Source organism: Ranitomeya variabilis, chromosome 7, assembly GCF_051348905.1.
Source record: "Ranitomeya variabilis isolate aRanVar5 chromosome 7, aRanVar5.hap1, whole genome shotgun sequence".
NCBI lineage: Eukaryota > Metazoa > Chordata > Amphibia > Anura > Dendrobatidae > Ranitomeya > Ranitomeya variabilis.
This window is the reverse complement of record NC_135238.1, coordinates 201,538,860-201,562,503: the sequence shown is the minus strand read 5'-3', so window position 1 is coordinate 201,562,503 and position 23,644 is coordinate 201,538,860. Positions and strand designations below refer to the sequence as shown.

At 43.0% G+C, this 23,644-nt stretch overlaps 1 protein-coding gene across 2 annotated transcripts in view; it reads right to left on the bottom strand.

The window, feature by feature from the left end:
* WIPF1 (WAS/WASL interacting protein family member 1) overlaps positions 1-22,612 on the bottom strand; it is a 69,895-nt gene extending 47,283 nt beyond the window's left edge. Inside the window, exon 1 of one of the 2 annotated variants that reach the window (XM_077272655.1) lies at positions 22,207-22,612. The gene's annotated coding sequence lies outside the window, so the exon portion shown is untranslated. Of the gene's footprint in view, positions 1-22,013; positions 22,125-22,206 lie in introns of those variants that run through there. The other variant, XM_077272657.1, reaches the window with a different exon arrangement.
* Positions 22,613-23,644: the final 1,032 nt, after the last annotated feature.

The following is a 23,644-nucleotide window of genomic DNA, read 5'->3' as shown; positions in this document are numbered from 1 at the left end:
TTGCTGATTCTTCACCAAAAATTTACATTTGGTATCTTTATGTTTGAAGCATGATATGTGGGAAAAGGTTGAAAAGTTCCAGGGAGCCAAATACTTTCGCAAGGCACTGTAAGGGCCCATACTCACTTGCGAGAAACTTGGATGAGTCTCGCATGTTAATACCCGGCACTACACCCGGCACTCAGATCAGAGTGTGCGGCCGCATAGGAATACATGTAGCCGCACTCTCCGCTACTGAGTGCGGGGTGCAGTGCCGGGTATTAACATGCGAGACTCATCCGAGTTTCTCGCAAGTGGGTATGAGCCCTAAATGAGAGAAACACATGTGCGGCCACCTCCCCGGTCCTAGACAGCAAATGATGAGCCCATGTCTATTTTATATATATATATATATATATATATATATATATATAGTATATCTTTATGGCAAATCCATTGGATAATACATATGCCCCAGGGTAATAACTTACACCCCAAAAAGTCCTGCTTCAAGTGTACCCAAGAACAAAGGGATCTCAGTGATAGGTAAAGTGCAGCGGCCCCTTCTGATTTTCTTTTCTTAATCACATCACTCTGCATAATGATTACAACTTATCTCCAGTCACTTAAAGGGGTTGTATTAATTGCCTTTCCTTAGGATAAGGGTACCGTTACACTAAACGATTCACACAGACCGCTCTCCAGCGACCAACGATGCCGAAGTCCCCGGGTAACCAGGGTAAACATCGGGTTACTAAGCGCAGGGCCGCGCTTAGTAACCCGATGTTTACCCTGGTTACCATCGTAAATGTAAAAAAAACCAAACAGTACATACTCACATTCCGGTGTCACGTCCCCCGCCGTCAGCTTCCCGCACTGACTGTGAGTGCCGGCCATAAGGCACAGCACAGCGGTGACGTCACTGCTGTGCTCTGCTTTCACTTTACGGCCGGCGCTCACAGCCAGTGCGGGAAGCTGATGGCGGGGGACGTGACACCGGAATGTAAGTATGTACTGTTTGTTTTTTTTTACATTTACGATGGTAACCAGGGTAAACATCGGGTTACTAAGCGCGGCCCTGCGCTTAGTAACCCGATGTTTACCCTGGTTACAAGCGAACACATCGCTGGATTGGTGTCACACACAACGATCCAGCGATGACAGCGGGAGATCCAGCGACGAAATAAAGTTCCAAACGATCTGCTACGACGTACGATTCTCAGCGGGGTCCCTGATCGCTGCTGCGTGTCAGACACAGCGATAGCGTATGGATATCGCTGGAACGTCACGGATCGTACCGTCGTAGCGATCAAAGTGCCACTGTGAGACGGTACCCTAAGTCTTTAATATTTGATCAATGGAGATTCTACTGTATATCAGGCACTCCCACCGATAAGCTGTTACCGTTGTCCCAAGGAAGACAGAAGTAAGCAACGTACAAAGCCAGAATACCAGTGCACTATGTAGTGGCCGTTCTCGGGTACTCAGCTCCTATTGAACTGAACAGAAGCTGAGCTGAAGTACCTGAGAACAGCCACTAAATAGTGTACAGCGCTGTGGGGCTCCAGCCTTGTGCACTGTTCACTTCCAGCAGATTGGCAGGAGGGATGCCAGGAGTCTGATACCGATGACTTATCTTAAGGTTGGCGGTGGTGGTCAGTCATTTGAGGGACTGGAGAACCGAACGTTGGGTTATATCCTAGCAGTACACCTTAATTTCCTATGATGGAAAAAAAAGCAATTATGCGATTGTTAATTAATGAACAGATCTATCAGTGATGCCTCGTTATGTCCAAGCACAGGGCGAGATTTTAAAAAGTAAAAGAAACGTTTTAAAAGTTTTATTCTATGTCATTGATGTTGAAGCAGTCAGCCACTTCAATAGTTATTATGAACGCGCATCTGGGCCCTTATGTAGATCGTCTGACCATAATCTCCAACTTCACAGGCAATAATGGGGACTTTATGAATCCACAACTCCGTTTACCTCGTGAGAGGGAGAAATCATTGTACAAACAGACATCATGTGAGCGGGTCAACTCCTGAGCAGCCTCTGGGGACAACATGGCATTAATACACTCGTACGAGGAAGGAAATAGGGTTGTGGGAAAGACTGCAAATCAGCAGAAACCGTAAGAAATGATCAATTGTTACCCGAAATAACGAGAGAGAATGGCCTCACTATTATACACTGCGAGCTGGAAAACTGGAACTGAGCGCCAGAAATCTGGGGGATGACATAGAGGGCACTATAGAAAGATCAAATCAATCCGGTCACAGGTTTTAATTTTTGGGATCGGAACCGAATAAGAAATTGTTTCATGCAGCAATTTTTTTTGCTATGGACACTGGAATGTTGCTCAAAGTGCAAAACTAGTCAGGTCAGGACTCATGCACATGGACATACTACGCTACTCAATGCACTTACATGGACGAAAGTATTAGGACACCGACACATTACACGAGGCAGTAATATGGACTTGGTCCTCACTTTGCAGCTATAATAGTTTCTACTTTTTTGGGGGAAAACTTTCTACAAGACTTTGGAGGTGTCTGTGGGAATTTTTGCCCATTCATCCACAACATTGGTGGGGTCAGACACTGATGTTGGCTCACAATATCCATTCTTGTGCATCCCAAAGGTGTTGGATGAGATTGAGGTCCAGGTCATGTTCTTCTGCACCAAACTGCCCAGCCATGCCTTTATGGGCCTTGTTATGTCCATTGGGGAACAGAAAATGGCTGTCCCATACCTACGTCCACAAATTATCCAAAATGTTGTATTAATAAGAGCTAGGATTTCCCTAAAAAGGCCTTGTCCAACCCCTGAAAAGCAACCTGATGGAATCATTCCTCCTCCTCCTCACAAAGTAGTCAAGCAGGTGGCATTTGAAAAAAAAAACCTTGGATGTCATGTAGAAAAGTGTGATCTGTCACTCCACAGAACACGTTTCCATTGCTCCAGAGTCCAGGGATGCCGCCTTTACACTACTCCATCCGACGCTTAGCATTGCGCTTGGTGATGTAAGGCTGATTGGAGCTGCTTGATTCCGGAAACCCATGCCTAGGCTCCAGGGACAGGGTATGATTACATCCCCTGCACTTACTGTAGTTACAGCCCTGAATGTCTTTACTCCTATTAGTTGTTCTCTTTAAGGGCTCATTTCCACATGCGAGGCACACGTCCGTATCTCGCATGTGGAAACCAAGCTCTGGCGCCGGCACTTTGGAGCGGAGCTGTGCAGCTCCATGTGTTCCTATGCGGCCGCACGCTCCGCTCTGGAGTGCCGGCTCCACAGCTTGGTTTCCACATGCGAGGTACGGACGTGTTTCTCGCATGTGGAAATGAGCCCTAAGGCTATGTGCACACGTCAGGATTCTTTGCAGAAATTTCCTGAACAAAACCGGACTTTTTTCTGCAGGAAATCCGCATGCGTTTTTTTCACGTTTTTATCACGTTTTTTTTCCGGAGCTCCCCAATGCATTAAATAGCAAGAAATCCTTGAAAAATCCGCAAAATTAATGAACATGCTGCATTTTTTAACGCGATGCGTTTTTTTCGCGGAAAAAAAAAACGCAACATGTGCACAAAAGTTGCAGATTGCATTCTATTAATAGGATGCTTAATGGATGCGTTTTTTTCGCAGTTTTATTGCGTTTTTATAGCAAAAAAGTGTGAAAAAAATGTGAAAAATCCGGAACGTGTGCACACAGGTTAAAAAAAAAGTCTTGAAATATGGAATCCCCTCTATAATATCATCAAACATGTATCGCTCGTCTATTCTGAAAACCAATGTCTTTTCCAATGGGAGCATATTGCAAAATACTTCAATGACGTTTGCTCGGTGGAATAGTATTTCAGACATCAGTTATGCTTTTTGTCCTTCACAGATGGCAGCGCTGAATAAACACTGGATGTCTTGCCCACTGGACCCAGTAAATTCCTTGTTGCCAGCTGTTGTTCTTTACTTGCCAGCAGCACAGCCAGGGAGAAGTGTCTCGATTGTGAAAGTGGCCAAAGCGTCTCTTGTTGAATGTTACTTCTCTTTATTTGCAATAAATCTCAGTTGTTTTGGGCTGGCATTGTGTCTGCTGTGTTGGTTTTTCGCATGATATGTAAATATTTAATACTATTTTTAAGCAAGTCTTTATTAAATCAGTCTAGATATGACTATAGTTCCTCTAATGTAAACTTGATTGGGGGGTTTTAACATTTAAAGGGGAATTCCGATAAAAATGATCTTGTTACACGTCATACACTAAATGACCACTTTTTTAGCAACACCGATCTAGTAGCGAGTTGGACCTCATTTGTTCTTTAGAACCACAGCAATTCACAAAGTGTTACATTCATTCTGCAGAATAATGGCCCATGTGAGCAGGATGGCTTCTCCCAGCTGCCATAAATTACATGGAGGTAGTGACGCGCTCTGATCAATCCGTTCCACCTCGTCACAGAGCTGCTTTATAGGATTTCGATCTGTCGTGTTCCTGCAGCTCATACATGACTATACGATCCTTGTGCCATGGTGCATTGTCCGGCTGAAAAAGTCTGTGTGCTATTAAATCGGACGAATGAAATCCGATTAAAAATCAGATTTCATTCCTACCAATTTACGGTAATTCTATGATTCAGTTCTCAATTGCGTTTTTTTTTTCCTGCACCGATCGGACAGAAATAAAAGTCGCAGCATGCTGTGATTGCATGTTGAATTCATATTGCACTCCCCCATGTAAGTCTATGGATGTGTGTGTGAAACATCGCACTGCACTCGGATGTCACCTGAGTGCAGGGCAATTACCGACGACGCCAGCAATATAGGAGACAGAGAAATTAATTTCTCCGTCTCCACGTCAGCTGTACTGTGATCCTCTCATGCTAGAAGATCGGAGAACTGACACCCGACTCCCGCTCGCAGCAGAGAAGGAGCAAATGTGTCATTAGAATATAGCATTGGATGTGATACACTAATATGACTCCGGCCTTATTCTGACTGCTGGGACTCCCAGTAAGGGCCCATACTCACTTGTGAGAAACTCGGATGAGTTTCGCATGTTAATACCTGACGCTCAGATCGGAGAGTGCGGCCGCATAGGAATACATGCAGCCGCACGCTCCGCTCCTCTGTGCCAGGTGCAGTGCCGGGTATTGCCGTGTGAGACTCATCCGAGTTTCTCGCAAGTGAGTATGAGTCCTTATTCTGATAATAAGGCTCTACGTTTTCCTTTCATTGTCTACAGGACTGTCAGAAATACTTGGCAGTCCCATAGACAATGAAAGGCCCAATGACCAAACATGCAAGTTGTCTGCAATACAGTTCACACTGAAGCCGGCTGGGATCTCATGAGCACGCATTCTGGAGCATGTGCACTAGGTCTTGATCCCCGCCACCGAGTCCTGACCCATTTAGGGCGCTGTTCACATTTCCCTGTCAGCTCCTGAGATGTCAAAAGTGGATGCAAATGGTGAGGACATTTTCTTTTAAAAAATTTTTAAACTGACATATGCATGAACAATTGAATTTTATCCTTTAACTAAATGTTTTATTCTTTCCAAAAGGATTCTAAAAATGTAAACACTGCATAAGCAGACATATGAACATAACGTTATCCGGTGTATCGATGACTTATCACAAGATCATTTAGACTTATTTTCCCTTTAAATAACTGCAGTGTATCCTAATGATGGTGTGGCTGTCCATAGTCGGCCAGTACAGTTCTAATCCCTAAAAAGTCAAAATCTTGTGGCACTTCCAGATGGTTATTAATTTTAATGACTAAGTATTGCAATAAGAAAAAAAAATAATCTGTATGTTCTCAGGAAAGGTCATCTGATGTAACATCTTTAGCTATGAGATTAACCACTTCACTGCAGCAGCTATCGTTTTCCAGAACTGTACTGGTCGGCACGTGGCAAATCACCAGAAGTGTTCATTACTGACCAGGAGTTCATGGATGAAGTGGTGACATCATTATATCATGTGAACATGTCCTCAGATGGATGAACCTTTAATCAAGGCCATATTTTTGTATACTGCTGTTAGTTTGCAAACCTAGCAGGTTCCAAATCTGAAATATGTGTCTTGTTTCTGTCTTGAATTTTTGTATGTGTCTTCATTTTATTTTTTTAAGCTTTATTTAAATCTGGACCTGATAGTAGATTATTAACCAATCATTAGATACTTTGTGTTATACACTTTAGTCATTTAGTAATGTATTTGTTTATTTATATATTTTATTTATTGTTTTTTTTGTGACCCAGACATTTTTGTGTTTTTTTTCCTTCCCTTCTTTCAAAAGCTAGAACTTTTTTCATTTTTTTGGAACCTTAGTCGTATGAGGGCTTGTTTTTTGCAGGATGAGTTGTAATTTTAACGATACCATTCATTCACCATATTAGGCCTGTTTCACACGTCAGTGGCTCCGGTACGTGTGGTGACAGTTTCCTCACGTACCGGAGACACTGACACACGTAGACACATTAAAATCAATGTGTCTCTGCACATGTCAGTGATTTTTCGCGGACTGTGTGTCCGTGTGCAAAACACGGAGACATGTCCGTTTTTCTCCGGCAGCACGGTCCGCAAAGCGTCCCGCACACGTGCACACGGAGAACAGTGTGCACTCTCCTCCGTGTGCACGTACCGCCGCAGGAGAAACAGCGCTAGAGTTAAGTGCTGTACCCTGCTTTTGGTGCTGAAGCCGGCATTTATTCCTTCTCCCTAGCAGCGTTCACTGGAGAGAAGGAATGAAAAATAAAGGTTTTTTATTTTTTTTGTGTTTAAAATAAAGTTCGTGGTCACCTCCCGCCTCCCTCCCCCTGTGCGCCCGCCCGCTTGCATTAAAATACTCACCCAGCTGTAATGAGCGGTACCACGTGACCGCTCACACAGGACAAGCTGCCGGCGCTGAGAGGAGGCATCGCGGGAGCTAGGTGAGTATTTTAATGCAAGTGGGTGGGCGCACAGGGGGTGGGAGGCGAGAGGTGACCACAAACTTTATTTTAAACGCAAAAAAAAATTAAAAAACCTTGATTTTTCATTCCTTCTCTCCAGCGAACGCTGCTGGGGAGAAGGAATGAATGGCGGCTTCAGCACCCAAAGCAGGGACAGCGCTTAACTCTAGCGCTGTCTCCTGCACGGTCCATGTGGTCCTCAGTCGGCACACGGCCGGCACACGGCTGCCGCACGTGTGCCACACTGATGTGCCACATGAGTGAGACTGGCCTAAAATACTGAAAAACGGAGGAAAATTCCAAGCATGTTGGTAAAACAACCCCACAATTTTTCCATTTTATTTTGTGTTTTGGTTTTACAGCTTTCACTCTGCAGTAAAAATTGACCTAGCAATAGGATTCTCCATGTCAGTATGATTACGGTGATATCAAACTTGTAAGGTTTTTTGTTTGTTTTTTATTAAATATTTAGAACCTTTTTTTAAAAAAAAAAATGTGTTTGTGTTGCCATTTTCCGAGATATGTAATTTTTTTTTCTTTTTCCATTGATGGAGGTGGGTGATGTCTTTTTTTACATGACCAGCTGACATTTATATTGCTACCGTTTGGCATCAAGTGTTTTAATTGCTTTTTGCTGAATTTATTTAGGGAGGTGTTATCCTGACTCCATAACTAGGCTGCAAGTGTAGAGTGATTGAGACACCGTTTCCAGGCTGCCTCAGTATGAGCCAGTACTCACACGTAGATATATCATCAGATAGCTTGAACTCCACTGCAGGAGGCAGGTATGAAGATTCCAGAAGAAGATTTATTTTCCAGCTGAATTCTTGTAGTTATGCACACATACAGTAGGTAAAAATAACTTATTCTGAACCAGAGAGGGAGGTCCTGGTGTTCGGACCACCAGCAATCAGGAAGTTATCCCCTATCCTATATGGGATAAGGGATAACTTCCAAATATGAGATTACCCCTTTAAAACACAAACAGAAATGTTCTCTGATCTTCCATAAGCGGAAACATTATTCAGCTGATCACCCCTGGAGAACAGGAACAGGGACTGTGAATTTCCCACAACGGCACTGAATAGTGATGAGCGAGCATGCTGGGATAAGGCGTTATCCGACCATGCTCAGGTGCTAACCAAGTGTCTTCGGCGTGCTCGAAAAATATGTTTGAGTCCCCGCAGCTGCATGTTTCTCGGCTGTTTGACAGGTGCAACACATCAAGGATTGTCCAACAGCCGCGAGACATGCAGCCACGGGGACTGGAACATATTATTCAAGCACGTCAAAAAGATACTCTATAAGCACCCACATGTGCTCAGATAACACCTTATCCCAGCACGTTCGCTCATCACTAACACCAAACTATCACCAAAATTGCTCCTGCTTCTTAATGGAGAGCGATTCATAGCAATAGTATGTACCGTATGCTAAAATAAATAATATAAGATTTACAGTATCTTTAACAGCACAGCTGCGCTTCTCTGCCGTATAACCGATAAAATAGTACACCCCCTGCACTCCAAGTTTTCAACACAGAATCTAGAAAAACTCTACCTCTGACAACTAACCCTTTAGCCGCAATTGGAATCTGCTACTCTATCGCTTCTGTAACTCGACTTCATCCAAAATGTGTTGGTGCGGCGGAACAGGGCACTGAGGTCCATCCGATATCTGTGGATAACGATGTTAGTGGTGGGCCACTGATAATATTGAGCATCTTCCCTGAAACCAGGTGAAAAATGCCCTACAACTAACATACATATATCCGCCAAAGTCGGGGGTCACACAACCATTTTTCTCTCTTCCGAGAAAAATCGGGTTGAATATGCTAATCAGAGTTTGATCAGAGGTTGATCTGAGTGATATCCAATTTTCTCGGATGACATGAGAAAAAAATGTCTCCATCTTCTCCTTTCAGTCTGTCCTTGAATATCGGACCACACTCGGATGTCATCCAAGTCCGGTGTGATTTTACCCACTGACCCATAAACACGAATGGCCGAGTGCAATATGATAATCGGATGCAACTTGTGCAAGTTGCGACTTTTTCCCACATTTTTAAGACATGTGCACAGCCAGCCCCATAGAATAACATGGGGATTGGTGCTATCCTTCAAAACCACGGATAACATTCGTCTGATTATTACGGTCTTGTAAACGAGCTCTAACAGTGTGAATGGTGCACAGCGTCAAAGACGGAAGAGGGCCCCTGTGCAAAGACATTCTATGTTCCACCAACCCTCCAGTAGCTCATTATGGAGAACCCCCAATATGTCCCTCTAACAAATGCGATAAAAGTGTCTAAGCTCAGTCCTTTACAGCCAGTCTAAGAGGTATTAGGAATGTTCTAGCTGTCTGTATGGGGGCGGTAGTCCCTATCCACCACACAGGTTCCATATATAATATGTCTGGCCCTGATAGAGCATACTGTGGATATACTCAGCCCCAGCCTGCTGCCATGATGCAGAAAACGTTATACCAGAACCGTATTGCAGTTTCTAGTGAGAGGCTTGATCTGCCATTATAGTGGGAGCTTCTATTAAGCATCAAGACCCATTAAATGGACAGCCAAAAGCACCAAGACCCATTAAATGGGCAGCCCAAAAGCACCAAGACCCATTAAATGGGCAGCTTAAAAGGTTTTTAGGCTCAGGGACAGATAAAGTTCATGTAATGGTAGTGAGTAAGGAGTAATCGTTCAGGGGCGGACATATTATTCCAGCCACACAAGGGTCACAGAAGTAAAAGGGCCAATTTCCACCTCCAAAGCAGAAAGCAGCTTCTGTCACAGACACATAGAGGGGTGCATTATGATGAGTTGTTGTACTGTAAGTGGTCCATATACTGTATAGTTGTTGCACAGGGATCTTCTGTCTGTGTCTGTCCCAATATTCGCTTATTTATATCATTTAATCTAGAGATATTAGTAGGGAATACTTAGTTGTACTATTGTTGGCCACCTTTGGTGAAAGTTTGGCTACTCATGAAATGCTGGTCTCTCCTCTGTTACATCTATACTGACTAATCACCATGTTACCAGATAATAATTCATACAAAAAAGTCCCTGGGATGGACACCCCATAAGGCCCATGACCAACGCTGGAGGACATATGGCATATTAATGACATCAGTCTCTGTTTTAGGCAGTATGATGTCCTCCTCGTTTCCCCCATTCATTACCACTTGTTTCCTACGATAGAGCAATTCATTCTTGTTTTCTCGAGCTGTCTGCTCCAGACATGACTCATAACTTGTATTCTACACATAAAGCATAGCGTCCAACAAAAGAAACAGCAGAAAACGAGCTCTGAAGCCAAACTTAAATCGAACTTTTGAATAATTGCGTGAATATTCCAGTAGCCTTATTTTCTAACTTTTCTTAAGATTTCACATAAACTTACATCGTACATGTAGAGAGTTCAAGACTGCGGCACCAATCCACAAATTCCAGGATGGAAATCATCTCAAGGAAAACCGACTCCACTCTAATTAAAGAGAGGACAAGTGTATTCTCTATTTTTGGAACTCTAAGGCAGTGAATGGAGAGAGACATGCGAGTAGAGCCACCTCTTCATTCACAGCGCTCTTTTCCTGATTCTATCAACGTTCAGTTAAATACTGCAGCCCTTGCCTCAATCGGGAAGTATGAAAATTGCATATGAGTGATCATGTGATGACTGCTGGAACCGGCAAGAAAAGCCAAATCCCGACTAGGAATATAATGCAAGGTCTTAGGACTGGGCATACTACAACCCCTGGAAAAAAATATGGAATCACTGGTCTTGGAGGATGTTCACTCAGTTGTTTAATTTTGTAGAAAAAATGCAGATCACAGACATGGCACAAAACTAAAGTCATTTCAAATGGCAACTTTCTGGCTTTAAGAAACACTAAAAGAAATCAACAACAAAAAATGTGGTAGTCAGTAATGGTTACTTTTTTTAGATAAAGCAGAGGGAAAAAATTATGGAATCACTCATTTCTGAGGAAAAAATAATGGAATCACCCTCTAAATTTTCGTTCCCAAAACTAACACCTGCATCAAATTAGATCTGCTCGTTATTCTGCATCTAAAATTGAGTGATCACACCTTGGAGAGCTGTTGCACCGAGTGGACTGACATGAATCATGGCTCCAACACGAGAGATGTCAATTGAAACAAAGGAGAGGATACTCTCTTAAGGAACTCTTAACAGAGGGTAAATCATCAGGCAATGTTGCAAAAGATGTTGTTTGTTCACAGTCAGCTGTGCCTAAAATGTAGACCAAATACAAACAACATGGGTAACCAGGGTAAACATCGAGTTACTAAGCGCGGCCCTGCGCTTAGTAACCCGATGTTTACCCTGGTTACCGGGGGACTTCGGCATCGTTGGTCGCTGGAGAGCTGTCTGTGTGACAGCTCTCCAGCGACCACACAGCGACGCTGCAGCGATCGGCATCATTGTCTATATCGCTGCAGCGTCTCTTAATGTGACGGTACCTATACTGTGTCTGAAGCACCAATCTTCCCTGCTCCTCATACTGTGTCCTCAGCACCAATCTTCCCCTACTCCTCATATTGTGTCCACAGCAGCAATCCCACTCGCTCTTCAAACTGTGTCCCTAGCACCAATCTTCCCTCTCCTCATACTGTGTCGGAAGCATCAATGCCCTCCACTCCTCATACTGTTTTTATAGCACCAATCCCCCCCCCCACTCTTCATACTGTCTCTACGCTAGTCCCATAACTGCTCCCTATAATGTCTCTTCCCACCCAACAATACATTTTTGGTCTCTTCAGCTGCAGGGGAGCATTTACCTAACAGACGTTCATCTTGCTTAGGCGATGCCAGAGAGTGATGTCAGTACAGTGATTAACTGGCCTGATCACTTTTCTGACGTCGCCCTGACCCTGAAGTGCCCACGGACAGGGCATCAATTGTACTTGTGTCTGAAAGACGCAACCACAATTGATTGCTGGGAGTCGGAACGCAGCACCCCTTGCTGAATCCCCCCTGCCAGCTGTAAAATGCCCCATTCACACCACCTAGAGACAACCCTGTCTTTAGTTAGTTGTTCCATTAATTGGTCAACTTTAGGCTGAATAAAAGTTTGGGTTCAGCTGAAATGTTGCACCTGAATAATAAAAGAAAGTATTATACTAATGCGTTTGCTTCTTTGCAACTGACACCATGGTACTGTGAAGTAGGAGGCAACAGCTGGGACGCAATGTGAACTCTGCAGCTGATTAGCAGCCACTGTTCGGCTGCAGCGCTCCCGTGATGCCCTGGATGGATGTTATTCCCAGCTGAGGATGCAGCGCTGAGTACAGAGGAGCAGAACTTGCCCAGAAAGTTGTTTTTTTCCCACCTTCACCCTGGGATCATAGTAAAGGGTAAATGGACATAGTAAATGGACAACCCACTATAAATTTAGGCCCTACTGCTTATTTCTCTGTAGGATTAATGAGGTTTTTCAATAAACTTTTTTAAATCAATGACTTTTCAGAGCAGAAGTGACACTAAGTACTGGAGGGAAGTCATATGTCACGGGATTTAGGATTACAGCATAAAGAATATATAATAATATATAGAATAAGCAACATTTTTGTCTAAAAATTCTTAAAACGGTTTGTACATTTTGTATGTAATTTGGGCACTACAATGCCTGACAAGAAAATATCCACAGCTGCAGGGGAAAAAGCAGCTGTCCATTTCCAAGCAGCTGCCTTGGCACCATCCAAACCATTGTGGGGTATTCCTCTATCTGATGATGCAGCCCATCTAGTGATATCCTTCAGCAGCTGCTGTGCCTTCCTGTTTTACCACAACCCTCCAGCTCCAAAAAAAAGTTTAATCAACATTGGTTGATATTTGTCTTCAACTTCTAGTAAGTATAGTTTTTATTTACATACTGAAAGCAAATCTGTTACCAAATTTCACAATACAAACTACATAGATTGTTATATAAATCTCTTAGAGCTAATTGAGATGATGTATTTCCTTTCAAAATCCATGTCAGAATGGCTGTATAATCCTTTCTGAAAGTTTAACTCAATCTCCACCCACTTACCCTGATTGGCAGCTCCTCAGCATCTCACCTCCCTGCTGAGATCTCACACTACTCAGTATACGCTGCCGCTGTCAATCAGGCTGGGTGGACAGAGATTGATTACACAGAGATATTTCATTCTATATCTGGACTCATAAAATGCTCATCTTAATATAAGGATCTAGTCTGACATGGGTTCTGAAAGTAAAAACACCAGTGGTATCAGGTCTAAGAGATCTACTTAATAAAGTATGCAGTTTTGTAATGTGAAATCTTGTGGTAGATCATCTTTACAAGAGTGTTCTGGTAATTTTCCTTAAGATGTGCAATAAATGTCAGAACATTTGTCTGGTCCAATTGTCAGCACCTCCTTGATGAGCTGATTAAAATGACCACAGCGCTCTACATGGGGGTTAGAGTTAGTCATTTCATAATTTTATTATATTAAGACCATTCATCATGTTTCAAAAATTATTTGTCAAACAACTCCTTTAAGGAACAGATTCTGACACTATCAGCAGGTTCGGACAACATTATTGGGGATAACTTACTGATTGCATCTGCACCTCAACTCTATTCAAGACGGCGCTATGCTGAGCCTGGTTCCGGAGTTCCTGAGCCCCATTTTTGGGATTGCTGGGGGTCCCAATGGTCAGATCCTCCAAGATCAGTAAGTTACTCCCTATCCCATAGATCGGAGATAACTTACTGTCTTGGAAACAACCCTTTAAACCCTTCCTGACATGGGAGATACAGGTACTGGTTGGGTTCCTGAGTATGGTGTGGGCTAAGTAACTGAGCTTGCACCATATCCGGAGGTGTTGCCTTTGTTTCACAACCAGCATCCATACAAGCAGCTGCATATGCCCATCGCTCCCTGTTCCACCCTGCAATGCAGGGCTGGGATTCCAATGGGTTGTAAATGCAGCCAAGAGCCTTCTGAAGGCATCCGTCCCTGCCGTGACAGTACTGTGAAGACCAGCCTGCGGCTGGGCTTCATAGGTGACCGTGATTTTTACTATATAAGTATATAAGACTAGATGGTGGCCCGATTCTAACGCATCGGGTATTCTAGAATATGTATGTATGTGTATATGTATGTATGTGTATAGCAGCCACATAGTATATAGCACAGGCCACGTACACTCACCGGCCACTTTATTAGGTACACCATGCTAGTAACGGGTTGGACCCCTTTTGCCTTCAGAACTGCCTCAATTCTTCGTGGCATAGATTCAACAAGGTGCTGGAAGCATTCCTCAGAGATTTTGGTCCATATTGACATGATGGCATCACACAGTTGCCGCAGATTTGTCGGCTGCATATCCCAAAGATGCTCCATACAAGGCAGGATGGATCCATGCTTTCATGTTGTTTACGCCAAATTCTGACCCTACCATCCGAATGTCGCAGCAGAAATCGAGACTCATCAGACCAAGCAACGTTTTTCCAATCTTCTACTGTCCAATTTCGATGAGCTTGTACAAATTGTAGCCTCAGTTTCCTGTTCTTAGCTGAAAGGAGTGGTACCCGGTGTGGTCTTCTGCTGCTGTAGCCCATCTGCCTCAAAGTTCGACGCACTGTGCGTTCAGAGATGCTCTTAGGCCTACCTTGGTTGTAACGGGTGGCGATTTGAGTCACTGTTGCCTTTCTATCAGCTCGAACCAGTCTGCCCATTCTCCTCTGACCTCTGGCATCAACAAGGCATTTCCGCCCACAGAACTGCCGCTCACTGGATTTTTTTTCTTTTTCGGACCATTCTCTGTAAACCCTAGAGATGGTTGTGCGTGAAAATCCCAGTAGATCAGCAGTTTCTGAAATACTCAGACCAGCCCTTCTGGCACCAACAACCATGCCACGTTCAAAGGCACTCAAATCACCTTTCTTCCCCATACTGATGCTCGGTTTGAACTGCAGGAGATTGTCTTGACCATGTCTACATGCCTAAATGCACTGAGTTGCCGCCATGTGATTGGCTGATTAGAAATTAAGTGTTAACAAGAAGTTGGACAGGTGTACCTAATAAAGTGGCCAGTGAGTGTAGTATATAGGAGCCATGTAGTATATAGCAGACAAATACTATGTGGCCTGTGCTATATACTATGTGGCTGCTATGTACATACATACATATTCTAGAATACCCGATGCGTTAATACAGGCCACGCAATATATAACAGTGGCCACACAGTATATAACACAGCCCAAACATTATATAACACAGCCCACGCAGTATATAGCAGCCACGCAGTATATAACACAGGCCATGCAGTATATACACTGGCCACATAATATATAGCACAGCCCACGCAGTACATAACACAGCCCACATAGTATCTAACACTGGCCACGTAGTATATAGCAGCCACACGGTATATAACACAGCCCACGTAGTATATAACACTGACCACGTAGTATATAGCAGTGTGGGCACATATCCCTGTTAAAAAAAATAATTAAAATAAAAAATAGTTGTATACTCACCCGCCGGGATCCAGCGAAGCTCTGGCGATGCGCGCGCGGCTGCCGCCATCTTCCGTTCCCAGGATGCATTGCGAAATTACCCAGATGACTTAGCGGTCTCGCGAAACCGCTAAGTCTTCTGGGTAATTTTGCAATGCATCTCTGGGAATGAAAGCTGGCGGCAGGAGCGAGCGCATCGTCGGACTACGGAAGGTGAGAATAGCAGGTTTTTTGTTTTTTTATTATTTTTAACATTACATCTTTTTACTATTGATGCTGCATAGGCAGCATCAATAGTAAAAAGTTGGGGACACACAGGGTTAATAGCAGCGTTAACGGAGTGCGTTACCCACGGCATAACGCGGTCCGTTACCACTGGCATTAACCCTGTGTGAGCGGTGACTGGAGGGGAGTATGGAGCGGGCGCCGGGCACTGACTGCAGGGGAGTAGGGAGGGACTAATCGGACTGTGCCCGTCGCTGATTGGTCGCGGCAGCCATGACAGGCAGCTGGCGAGACCAATCAGCGACGCGGTATTTCCGTGACAGAAGTTGCCCACAGAAAAACAGACAGACAGACGGAAGTACCCCTTAGACAAATATGTATATAGACAATTGATCATACAGTCTCAGCTTCAAATCTCCAAAAGGGACTAAAGAATAAAGTAAAATAAATGTTTTTAAAAATCTTTAAAAAATTATCAACAATTATACTCACCCTCATTTTGATCCCAGTAAAAAAAAACTAAAAAAATGTTTGATATTGTCGCATCTGAAAAAGTATGTTCTACCAAAATATAAAAGTAATAAACCCATTCGGTAAAAACCATAAAGAGAAAAAAATTCCAGAATTGCTTGTGCTTTTGTTGCTGTTGCTGTAACTCTGCAATATGACCAAAACATTATATCTACCCAAATTTATGTAATTAAAAACGTTAACTCGCCACGCAAAAAACAAGTCCTCATATAGCTCTATTGACATTATTGACATAAAAATGAACACATTATGGATCTCGGAAAAAGGTGACATAAACCAAATTATTTTTTTTTCTCAAATTGCTGAATGTTTTTTTCACAACTCGAATTACTGAACTTTGCCGAAATGTCGATCTGCACGTGTGCTGCCACCTATGCCATTTTATTGAAGTCCTGCACACAAGACGCCGCCGGCTACTTTTTCTTGAATTTTAGAAAGGATACAGGTCACTGAATAATCAATGACCTGCACAAGAAGCAGAGGAGGCTAGTGGGGGGCAGAGAACCAGAAGAAGACCCTGCCCCCAAGACCCACTCCGAAGCACACAGGACGCCATTTTCTGAAAATTTGATAAGGTGAGTATTCAGCAGTCACTGAGCGGATCCCTTCACATCAGGTATCATATTAATCAGCATCACAGCGCCATTATAGCTATGCTTTTAGTTTATAGGGCTAAATCCTGTTGACAGGTTCTCTTTAAATGAATGGATGGCATGAATGCTGAATGAAACGACTCTACTTTCAATATATCTTGGACTGTTTCCAGAATTACTATGTAGGCGGATGATGCATGATATGACTTGTTCATTTCCTAAACAGATTTGCAAGATATGCAAAGATATGTATCTTGTCCAATTGAGATCTGACACCAGATTTCACAATACATACCACTAGCATTATTAAATAGGTCTATTAGACTTCATTAGATTGGTGTATTTACTTGAAAATCCATGTCAGAATGGCTGTATAACCCTTGACACCTGCTACAGACTGCTACAGCCCATGAGTATACCTATACAGCCTGAATGACAGGGGCAGCTTACACTGAACAGTGTGAGGTCTAAACAGGGAGGAGGGACACTGAGGAGCTGTTGGTCCAGTTAGATGGGCAGAGATTGAGTTATATTCATGAAAACTCTAGGACTATTTTTTAAACTGTTCACAGTCATTCTGACATGAATTTTCAAAGTGAGTGCATCTACTTTACATAGTAAGGTTTACAGTTTGATTTGTGAAACCTAGAGACAGATCATTTCTTAACTAAGTAGTCACCAGGCATAGATATGTCCCTTGGTGCCCAGTAAATTAGCATAATTAAAAAAAACAATCACTGTACTCTATATTCTGCAATCCATTCCTGGGGGCTGGCAGCCCCTCTCTGGTGATATAGTGGAAATATGCATAGCGAAGACTGGCAGTGAATGAGATTAAATAGATCCTGTAATGGACAGAATTGCTATTTACCTGCAAGTATAGGGATAGTCTGTACATAAAAAACATTAATATGTTGTCTGGCCACGTTACTGGAGCAGTGGCTACAGAGAGAAAATGAAGTTCTATCCTCCCTGCAGCCGCTCACTTCCAGGCACCAGGTTAATCCAGGGGGCTGTAACACTACTCAACACTTTGATTGACAGCTTGCTCTTGCAGTTCTCTGCCTGGGTTGAGACTAATGGTGCTAGGGCAGTTTCCTGGAGCACAGGACTGGCACTGAATACGGGCCATTATAAGTGCAGAAATCATAATCAAATAGATAAGTAAGTTTTTCATTATTTCCATTTGTAAAACGTCCAACTGTTACACTCAAATAGCCCGTTCAGCATCTGACCAAATGACAAGGTTCTTAGCTCAGTATTACATGCCAGTGATATATTTTTGCCCTAGCGGCAAGTGCAAGTTTTATTTCTATGGGGCTACAAGCTGCCACATGTCACTTCCAATCCATGGACTGAAGCACAAGAGTGAGATGGTTTGAAAATCGATATGGGTCGCCTCATTGAGTTGCATTGACATGACTCAGTTTTTTCAAGAATACTATATCCCAATGTTCAGGCTTAAAGAGATTGTTGGAAATGTTCAAAAAGTTTGAGGCACATCAGAGACATTTCAGGTGACATGTCATTTCATCCAAGTCTAGGCAGTCAGGTAACGAGGAACAGGACCCCATCGATTAAGGCTACTGAAGCAGTCTGCACTGGATGAACGGGGTTAGAGCCAGTGAATTTGACTTATTTTGTCTACATTTTTGCTACAGGTTGGGTTGCAAAAATCTTTGATTTTTATCTTTATCTTTGATTTTCACTTTAAAAGCCTGATAAATAGGCTTTAATGTTCCCAGAGCTTATAGCTGTATGCTTATTGGATTTCCGATGTATATCACCAATGGATGCCACTGTATAGGTGTATAGAGCCATCTGTAATTTATAGGCTCCTATTTGGCAATAAATGTTTTTATATTGGATGCCTCTTTATGAAAAGCACAGTCTGCTGCTTTATTTCTTACCGCCAAAAAAAGTATTCTGACATGTATACTGGCCCAACATAAGCCGAAAGGATACTCTGTTAGTTCCTGTCTTAGGAATGGGGGCCTATGGCATCGACAAACATGGACAGAAGAGTGACCCATGTGCCAGAACAATATATGGACTCTGTATAGACTCATAATTTGTGGCAGAAGCTGGTTGCTGTTATGAGATGACAGTGGCCACCTTTACCATTTGGGCCACAAGTTCTACTAATGGTTTGTCCACTCTTGGCCTATGAATGGCAAAAGTATAATGCAAAAACAATATACAAATATCCTTAAAGGGAATTTGCCAGCAGGTTTTAATATCTAATCTGAGAGCAGGCAGCATAATGGAAGAGCTGAGACCCTGATTCCAGCGATGTGTCATTTACTTTGCCTACATGATGTCATTTTGATACAATCGCTGTTTTCTCTGCTGCAGATCTAGCAAAGCTCAGGGTGCTGAGCTGTGCATAACCCCGCCCACACCACTGATTGGCTGCTTTCTGTGTACACTTTAAACTCTCTGGGGGCGGGGTTACACAGAGCAGTTTACTAGGAGGTACATGCCACCTAGTCCTGTAGTGATAATCTCCTGCTGATAAAACACTGATGGTATTTAAACAGCAACACAGCCTAGTAAGTGACATCACTGGAATCAGGGAGTCAGCCCCTTAATTATTCTGCTCTCAGAATACATATCAGAACTACTGTCAGTTTCTATTTAAAAGTATTAGCCATCAATTATAGCACCAAACTAAATTACCATTCATCAAGCCAATTACAAATTAGCATCAGTAAGTGGAACCATTGTGTATACTACATATAAACTGTACATATGTACTATACGATATACAAGTCTGTTCATAACCCTCAGCCTTATTCTTCAGCTTTGTCTTAGCTTGTTGAACACAATCTGAGCAAAAGCCCCAAGTGTTTTGTAAATATTTAGAATTACAGAAAAGTTTCCACTTCTGCTTTTGAAACTACAAAAGTAGCAAAACAGGAGACCACCGATCTACCACAGGAGCAGTGTAATGGGGACGTGCCGGCCGGTCAGGCGATGGAACCGTCAAACAAAACAAAACAAAAAAAGTAACACAAAGTATCAAAATAAACACAAAAATGGCAACATTCCTATGTTAGAGCAGATGATAACCGCATACACCGTACTCACTGCCAGCTTTCCTCCAAAGAAGGTTCTGTTCTTAAAGGGGTTGTCCAATATTAGGACAACACCTTCTTTTTCCCCCACATAAAATAATAAAGCCTGTAGTCTCCTCCCGTGCCGGGCCGTTCCTGCAGTGATGGCACTTGCGGTCCCGGGGCTCTCATCTGGTGTTGTGACATGTGACACTGATGTCCAATCAGCACTGGCGTCACTGTTTCCACCTTCCTGCTCAATTCGACAGGAGGCGGAGACAGTGACGCCAGCACTGATTGGACGCCGGCATCATGTGCCACAACAACAGCACGGGAGCTCTGGGGAGAGCGAGTGCCGACAATGCGGGAACGGCACCGGCACGGGAGGCGACTATAAGCTTTATTATTTTATTGGGGTCAAGCGTGGGGTATGAGAAGGGGTCGTCACCCACAGAAAGCAATAAGAAATTGCAAAAAAAACACTGCAAAAAATGTAACAAATGTTTCTACAACACTTGGATGGAATAAAACTAACTTTATTAAACATGTAATGTAGACAAAGCAGACAGGTAATCCAGCCAGAAAACGCTGCAAAAAAAGGGTAAAAAATACAGCGAAAACGCCACAAGAAACAGCAAAAACGTTGCAAAAAATGAACACAGCATAGTTACTGCCAAGAGAGCGGGTCTTGGCTGCAGTAACGTGGCGTGTGAACATAACCATAAGGCTGCATTCGCACGATGAGCTTTTTTTTTAGTTTTTGATGTTGCAGAATTTCTGCAGCTATTACTTAAATGAGGTCACTTGTGCTTTTGTATTGCGTTTTTGTGTGTTTTTTTTAACATGCGTTATTAGCTTGTTTTTGACTCTGCGTTTTTTTTGTCTCTGTTTGATGTATCATGCTTTAAATAAAGCTGTTTTATTTTGGATAATTTCTGGTATTATCATAGAATGTATGATATCAAACAAAGTAGTATATTATAGTAATGATAATATATAAAATATAGTAAATGCCTTCTCTATTCAGATGATCACTGCAGATCTGACTCCTGGAAGCTTCAGGGATCATCCGTTAATTCTGGGGGAAATATTTAACGCTGGCCATTTAAATAAATGGTGATCATCTAGTACGTGGATGGTCCAGGTTTACCTAAAAAAAAACAGCTCTCATTTTGGCCAAACACTGTATAAAAGTGGGAACCCCCTATTATGTCCCCCATTCCTTAATAGAGGGTCACTCTATTAGTTCCTGCAGGAGGCAAATTTTAATTTTTAGGGTTTATACATCGTATTTTATCAGATAGCACTCAGACCAATGTTATACTATGTGGCGGTGCAGATCTGTGTTTTTTCTCAGTACAGGCATGAAAAAAATTGCATTCTGCAATTTGCAGCGTGAATCGGATGCCTCTCATCCATTCATGTCTATAGATGCGTGGAAAACATTATACGGCACTCGGATGACATCTGAGTGCAGTCCAATTTCTCACACAATGGAGAAGATGGAGAAACCTTGTTCTCCATCTTCTCCACAGCTGTGCTAGGATTTTCTCATCACACCAAGCTGTAATTCGGATCAGAGTTTGATCAGAGTGCCATTAACAGAAGATTGAATCTACTTTCGTGTGACCCCGGCCTCAAATCAACTCTCCCCCTAATGTCGTCAATGGGAACAATATGGCCAAAATCGTAACCTCGTATCACCCTGTAAGGTCTCTGAAGAATGCTACTTTTACAGTAGTGGTAACGACTTAACTAGAAAAAGTTTGAAAACGTGTCTATTAATGATCTGGTCTCCAATAGCCAAAAATGTGATCACTTGTCAACACTTACATAAGGATCAAAGGAAATGCTGCAATCATTTGTTACATCTGGCGAGAAAACAAAAATGACAGTATATATATATATATATATATATATATATATATATATATATATATATATATATACATAAAGCAAAAAACGATTTCTTAACTACGGAGTACAGTAGCAAAATGTCTCATTGAGGAAGAAGAGGTACAAATCTTAACGGAATGCTTATCAGCAGGAAAAAAAAAGTCATGAGAAGCAAAGAAAACATAAGAAGCAGAAAATTGAGAAGAGTGCACTGAATGGGCGAAAGAGCGCATAATAGTTCACTAATGCAAAACAAGTGACAAAAAGGCAAATACCTACAGAGGATTGTCCTGAGTGTGGCCTGGGGAGACTGTGATTGTTGCTCTGCATTAGATGACATGGCAGTGCAAGACAAGTAGCAGAGAAGGGGATTAATGCCAGGGTTCTGACAGCCTGAGTGTTACCATCCCAATACCACACCCAGCCCTGCACATACACAGCAGCTCAGAGCCACTGTCTTGTTGTCACTTACTGGCAAGGATGGAGATGGTGAGGACTCCTTCCAGATGTTCTTCTGTCTCTCTCCTGGATTGTCCCAGTCACCGGCAGTTGTGTCTTGTTTTTCAGACTTCTCCTAGAGTTCTGCAAAGAGAAAAAAAAAAAAAAAGAATTCTGACTTCCCCTCAGTCCGGAAACATTGAAGTGATGCAACAGTTCCCACATGTGGCTGCTGCTGATCAAGGCTGTTCTGAGCCTGAGCTATTGTAAGGGAGCTATAAAGCGCATCTGGATCAATACAGGATGGATGGCGGCAATGAACGGCTCATGTTTTCTGCCTCCCATCAGGATGGACTAAAGTTAGCACAAAGACGCTACTATCCTCCTCACTGCTTCTTCCCATCCGCTTAGGGGTTCTGTAAACGAACACAAAACGTAACCTACAAAGATCTGCCCGTGTGCCCCCTATACGGCTTCATGATCCACAGGTTTCAGGTTTTGTTTCCATAGGATGATTTTCTTTTTCATATGTCGAAATGTTCAAGCGTCCAGATGTTAGCAAGGAGTGGATGGAAAAATATTGTTTTCTCGTTTCATTCCGCTGCTTTTCTCGCGTTGTGTGTTTTTTAGGGCACCCTTATGTTTTTTGGCTTTGCACCGTGTTGTTTTTCTTGGCTTAAGTTTTCCTAAATACCACCCAAAAGCAACATTTTTATAGGATATTTCATATCACCATCACATATGTGTAACTGTAGTTTCTCCGCTGCTGTGCTAAAACTAAAAGTGCTGATGGCTAGGCTGCAAAGAAGTCGTATCAGAGACAACCTTTGCGTAGGGGACTTGGCTAAATGGGTTGTCCAAAGCAAAGATACTTCAGATAGGTCATTAAAGGGAACATATCACATTAACTTGCAGATATGGGGTTATTCTATAGCGATCTGAAGCTGACCGGTGCGCGCACTTAAAGTCGGGAGGATATTAACTTTATTCCCACCAGCATTGTTTGCCGTTCGGTCCAGAGGGTGGCATCGGCATAGGTTCAGTCACCGCTCTGTGCATAGAGAGCGCCTGTAACCGCGCCCCTGACACTGACTGACAGCTGGGCCTAATGATGAGTGGCTGTCAGTCAGGGCTGGGGATCGGTTACAACTGCCGCTCTCTATATACAGAACGGTGACTGAACCTACGCCGGCACCCCCCTTGTGACTGGACGCTGAATGGTGCCGCAGGGAACAAAATGAATTCAATTCCAACAGCGGGGCTCTAAGTGCGGACACTGGGCAGGTTCAGAACACTATTAACCTGCAGATTAACCCCATATAGAACCATAGAATGCTAGAGTTGGAAGGGACCTCCAGGGTCATCGTGTCCAACCCCCTGCTCAAACCAGGATTCACTAAAACATCCCAGACAGATGTCTGTCCAGCCTCCGTTTGAAGACTTCCATTGAAGGAGAACTCACCACCTCTCAT